Source organism: Callospermophilus lateralis, chromosome 20 (assembly GCF_048772815.1).
Source record: "Callospermophilus lateralis isolate mCalLat2 chromosome 20, mCalLat2.hap1, whole genome shotgun sequence".
Classification (NCBI taxonomy): domain Eukaryota; kingdom Metazoa; phylum Chordata; class Mammalia; order Rodentia; family Sciuridae; genus Callospermophilus; species Callospermophilus lateralis.
The window spans coordinates 17171611-17177947 of NC_135324.1; positions in this window are offsets into that span (position 1 = coordinate 17171611).

The window sequence follows — 6337 nt, forward strand, 5'->3', positions numbered from 1 at the left end:
CCCGAGAACGACTCGGAGGAAGAAAGGTCTCTTTGGGGTACACTGCTTTCAGAGGTCCCAGGCCAAGGCCCAGGGACGCCACTGCTCTGGGCTGAGGTGAGGCAGAACAACATGGCGGAAGGCGGGCAGAGCAGAGCTGCTCGGCACAGGGCCACCAGAAGCTCTGCTGCAGCACATGGCGCAGGGGACTCCCTCGGCCTCTCTCTACGCCTACGTACGTGAGAGGTCGAAGCTCTGGCTCCTGAAGCCGAGGGTCACACGCTCACAGCCAACTCGCCCAGGCACAGGATGAGGGGCAGAGGCCAGGCTGAGCCTCCTCCCTCCGTAGCGTAAGCATGATGATGAAAGGGTGGCGACCTTCATCTCCTGAGCACAGAGCGGACGGCTGGAGGAGCCGGGGAGCACGTGACCCATGGGACAGGTGGAGGGAGGTCCCGCACTCCAGCCCTGTGGCATACAGTCCGCTCAGGTGGCCCGTGCCTGGCCTCTGTTCCCGTGGAATGGCACAAGCCACGCGGTCTTGAAGAATCTAAACCTGGTCCCCGGGGAACGCGGACCCCATGTCGGACCTGACTTTCCAAATGAAGCCAGAGCGCCGGAGGACTTGGATGTGAAAGGCGTTGCCTTTTTTGATTTTGACAGATCCTTTCTGTATTTTTTAAGAAACGTGGGGGCTGCACCCGTGGACGGGACCTGGGCACAGTGACCATGTCCCGTACCCAGTCCTAAAGTGTGGAGGGAAGCCTGGAGGGTCCTTTGGCCTTTGCATGTTGGTTAGCCGGAATAGTCCAAAAATAATTAGGAAGGGAGGGAGGGAGCTGGACCCCTGGACTCCCAGCAGTGACCGTGGTGGAGACCCAGCCTTCTACGGGGGAGGGGAGGAAGGGAGACGAGCCAGGGTCCTCGGTGGCTAATTGTCCCCGGGGCCACAGCCTCCCCTGGGGAGTCCCTTGAGCCTCCCATTTCCGCCGAGGGCCAACCCTGCTAATCAACTTTTTATTTCGTTTTTTTCCAAATCACCTTGGAGGCCCTCTCGGTCTTTGTGCAGCTGTAATCTTTCTTAATTAGATAATTGAAATAATCATCCAATTAAGCCCTTCCCTGCCCCTTCCCGAGTGCGGCTGGATGCAGCTGGCCTCTGGTTTCCGCCGACTCTGGCCTCGGCCTCCCACAGGCCCCCGGCAGGTTCCACGCTGGTTTCTCCCCTCTTCCTGAGCTCAGAGCCGCGGGAGCTCCACTTCAGGTCTGCTAACGCCCAAACGGACTCCACAGGACACGGGCAGCCCGAGTCGCAGCCAGCGCCACATCCTGGTGGAGGAGAGTCTCAGATGCCAAGGACCTGAATCCCAGACCCACCGTTAGGAACCCTGTGACCTTGGACGTACCACAGTGGCTTGGAACATGGCCCTCGATGTACCATGACCACCTGGGACATGGGTCCTTGGGTTCCCACTATGACCTTGAACAGGGGTCCTTGGGTTCCCACTATGACCTTGAACAGGGGTCCTTGGGCTTCCACTATGACCTTGAACAGGGGTCCTTGGGCTCCCACTATGACCTTGAACAGGGGTCCTTGGGTTCCCACTATGACCTTGAACAGGGGTCCTTGGGTTCCCACTATGACCTTGAACAGGGGTCCTTGGGTTCCCACTATGACCTTGAACAGGGGTCCTTGGGTTCCCACTATGACCTTGAACAGGGGTCCTTGGGTTTCCACTATGACCTTGAACAGGGGTCCTTGGGCTCCCACTATGACCTTGAACATAAGGCATAACTATTTTTTGTTTTTTTAAAATATCTTTTCTTTTCTTTTTACTTGCTGATAGACCTTTATTTTATGTATTTATATGTGATGCCGAGGATCGAATCCAGGGCCTCACACATGCCAGGCAAGTGTGCTCCTGCTGAGCCCCAGCCCCAGCCCAAGACCTGACTCTTGGGAGCTGCGGTTTCCTCATCTGTTAAGGGTGTCAAAGGAGGAGCTACCTCGAGGATTGCCATGGACTTAATTGAGATGATTAAGTGAGGCCGTTGGCCCGGTGCCAGGCACAGAGGGCGCCCTCCCTGTGCCAGTCTGTGGAACATGGGGACGGTGGATCCTTGAGCGGCCACACTTGGCATCATTCACTTGTTACGGCGACAGGAAGAGGAAAGAGCTTGTGGAGATGGATGAGTGGCTCCGGGCCCCCATTGGCCGTCGGGTGCCATGACGCGGTGTTTCACCCCACCTGGTGTCTTATGATCCAGTCCTCCTCCTAGTTCATCCTAAAACTGCGCCCCTCCCTGGTGCTGGGGATGGAACCCAGGGCGCTCTACCCCTGAGCTGCGGCCCCTCGGCCTTTCTACTTTTTAGTTTGAGACGGGGTCTTGCTAATTTGTCTAAGTTGGTCTGAAACTTGAGATCCTCCTGCCTCAGCCTCCTGAGTAGATGGGATGACGGGCGTGGGCACTGCACTCCCCTGGCCTAAAACCACTTCAGAGAAAGAGCCCGCGGGTGCGTTTTCCATAAGTGATATTTCAAGTCAGCTCCGCCTGCACCAGGCATCAAAGAAGAATCTCCGGAGATTGACCAAGAAATAAGCTGTTAAATAAACAAGCATCCCACACGGGGGGAGTGTATATATATATATTTTAATTTAATTTTGGTACTAGGGACTGAGCCCAGGAGTGCTCTACCACGGAGCTGCATCCCCAGCCCTTTTTAATTTTTTGTTTTGAGACAGGGTTTCACTAAGTTGCTGGGAGCCTTGCTAAATTGCTGAGGCTATCTATCCTCCAACTGGCGATCCTCCTGCCCCAGCCTCTCAGGTGGTGGGGATGACAGGTTCTAAAAGGAAATCCAAACCAGTTTCAAGTAATCACACACACACACACACACACACACACACACAAATTTAAAACAGGAATACAAGGTGTCCTTGATACGCTAACTAAGGATGGACAAGAATTCAGAAAAGGCTACTCTTCCCAGGATCACAGAGAAGAACAAAGGTCAGTTGTGATTCCAAAATCCAAATCCCCAATCCCTACCCTATCTGCTTAAAATTCCGACGGGCTCTGGCTGGGACCCCTCCTGACTCAGCCCCCTCCTGACTCAGCCTTGGCCACCCTCCTTCCTCCACGGTCCCACCCCACCCCCAGAATTTCAGCTCCATCCTCTTATTTCCAGAAGCATCCAGGATTGTCAACCGTAGCGGACTCTGCGGAGAGGATATTTTCTGTGTGCTTTTTAATCTTTTAAGAATTATGCAAGTCATACATCACTTTTTTTTAATGCCTACCAAAAGGAAAAAAAATGCCTAAAAATAATTTTTTTTTAAAAAAAAATCACTTCTCAGTGGTGTTTTCCTTTCTGGAATGTGCTTTTGAAAAGCGGGAACCTTCACCCCCCTGGGCGGGGAAACAAAGTGCTTCAGAAGCAGTGCCTTTCTTAGGGTGGAAAAACAAAGGGTTGCCAGGCGCAGTGGTGCGGTGGCTCACGCCTGCGATCCTGGTGACTCGGGAGGCTGGGGCAGGAGGATGACAGCTGAGGTCGGCCTGAGCAACTCGGCAAAACCCTGCCTCAAAATAAAAAGTAAATGGGGCTCAGGGAGCAGCTCAGTGGCAGAGCACTCCGGGGTTCAATCCCCGGTTCAAAATAATAATAATAATAATAATAATAAGGAGGCTGGGGATGTGGCTCAGTTGGCAGAGTGCTTGCCTCGCATTCACAAGGCCCTGGGTTCAATGCCCAGCACCACCAAAAAAGAAAAGAACGTCAGATGCACAGAGGCTCCCAGCTCCCCAGCCCTGCGGGGTTGGACTTTCCTAGAGAGGCCCGTCCTCGGGTGCAGAAGGAAGTCAACGCTCCGGGCAGGTCTCAGCCCTGGTTTCCTGCACCTGCCGGGCCATCTGCTGTAGTGCACGCTAGTGGCCCCGAGGTGCCGCCCCTCCCAGTGCACACACTTGTCTAGGGCAGACTTGGGACATTGTTGGGGGAGCTCAGAGAGAGGGAGTGGGGCTTCAAGGCTGTCACTATGTCCTTGCTGACTCTACCCTGCTGTCCCCTGGGCTGGTCTGGGCTCTGGGGAGGCCAGCAGTCATACCAAGGTACACCTGGGAGCAGCTCCTGTCCCCAGCCACGCCAGTGCGCCCTCCTGCACACGGATGGGACCACCAGCTCCGGGGGAAAGACCCCCTGGCGGTCACCTTCCAATTCCTGACCCACAGAAGCCGGGAGGTCGTGTTGACTCTCATTTTAAGCTGCTAAATTTTGCAGCGGTTTGTTATGCAGAAATAGACCATTCCCAGACCCGCCCTCCCCTCCACAAGGCCCCGACTCCCCCGGCTCGGCTTCCCAGCCCAGGGGGGTCTCTCCCGCCCTGCCCTGTCCCTCTCGGGCATCCACTGGAGCTAGAGGGAAGGACACCTCCCCGGCTGTGCCGGTGCCCTTCATCATCCACACCGATCCCTCCCCAAGAGGGAAGCAGGTGCTGTCCACAGAGATCCTGGGGAGAGTGAATCCAGGACAGTTCCAGGTCCAACTGCCACCCCGTCAGTCACCCGTCTAGGAGCCGTGCCAACCCCGCCCCAGGACCGCCAGAGGCAGCAGGCTGCTCCTGGCGTCCCAGCTTCGCCTGCCTGGCGCGGCCGTGCGAGGAAGATGTGGCTTCTTGCTTTTCTTATCGTAGATCTCTTTCCAGGCACGTCTGCACGCAGCTGGGGAGGAAAAGGCAGAAAGGATATTTTTGCCCGTCTGGTAATTTCCACAGCCTTCAGTCATGATGTGGCTGAGGAGGGGGAGGGGCTCCCAGCTCTAAGCCCACCTCCCACCCTCCCCCAACCCACCCCCAGCCCCTAGGATGGTCCCTGGAATATGGGGACACACAGAGACACACACACACACTCAGTGGGGACACTAGGAACCCCTGAGGCACTCCTGGGGTGCACACAGCTTGGTGCCCCGTGTTCTAGAACCACCACCGCCGCCATCTCTCATCACCTGGGGCTTAGGCTCTGGACAGGTGCGGCCACTGAGGGGCTGCAGCGCCAGCCTGGCCGTGAGCCCGGGGACTGTGAGCGTGAGTCACCAAGTGATCCTTTCTATGATTTGTGCCAAGGCGTCCCTGGTCTGGCACGGGCCCTGGCAGCAGCCGGGTGCCAGGTTATCTGCCCCTGCGTTGTATCCCTCACCTGCCGCAGCCCGTGGGTCCTGACCACAGGCCGCAGCTCTTTTGGCCTCTCCCTGGTCCTGTGCCAGGCCCAGGGGCGATTCTGGGTACCTCACGGCTCTGCAGAGGCCATAGAGGGCCGGGCATCCTCCTACCTGCTGCCCCGCCCCCGGCACCACCCGTGTGCCATTGGAATGGGACCAGGGAGACATGTGCCAGCCAGCCACTGGGTCCCCTGGGGGGGGGGCTAGAGACTCCCTCAGATTTCCTGGGGGAGGGATCCTCTTCCCTGGTGGCCTCCCGCTCCCCACCACTTCCAGCTTGATTCTGAATCCCCTCCCCTCCAGAGAGACCCCCCCCACCTGTGGGTGGGGTGGCCTGGAGGAATCTCAGAATTCCACGCCCCTCCCGCAGCCTGCGGCCTTCCTGCAGATGAGGACACTGACCATCTAGATGGTCACTTTCCCGCCTGTTTTCCCGCCCACTCTGAGAGTAGAGGGGACAAAGACCTCCCTAGAGTGGACCTGTCGTGGTGAGCTGGGAACGGGTCACTCGAAACACCTCTTCTCCCTCATGAAGCCTGCTTTCAAGGCCCGTGTCCCTCTGCGGAGGTCAAGAGCGGCCGCTGGGCGGATCAATGGCCCCTTTCTTCTCTGCCTCCTGGCTCAGCCCCTGGGGCTGGAAGGAGAGCAGGGCAGTTTGAAGTGGGAAGGGGAAGCCCACCGGCGTGACTTGGGTGAAAGGGGACCCTCCTGCAGTTGTAATGATGACACTCCCTCCAGGGGGTGGGCTTGCTGGCCAGTCCCCCAAGAAGCCACACACTCCAAGACCGACCGGCTAAACAGCCCTCCACACAGGCAGGATCGGGTTACCTCCAGGGCTTTTCTTTTGCTGAGTGGCTTATGCAAATGTGGGGCCAGCCTGGTGACTCTGGGCAGGAAGGGGAGAGGGCACCGCCCGCCTTTCCAGCCACCCCGGAGGCTCCTCGCTAATCTCCAGGGATTAACTCGGCTTGTTCTTGAACTTGATGTAAATACGACAATGCAGGATGCCCCCCACCAGTGTCAGGTCCCTGGGGTCACCCGTGGTGTTGCAGGCAGCCACACACCTGAAATGGACGAAGGCCTTCGTTCTGGGTCCTGGGGGTTGAACCCAAGGCCTTGTGCGTGCAAGGGCCAGTGCTCTGA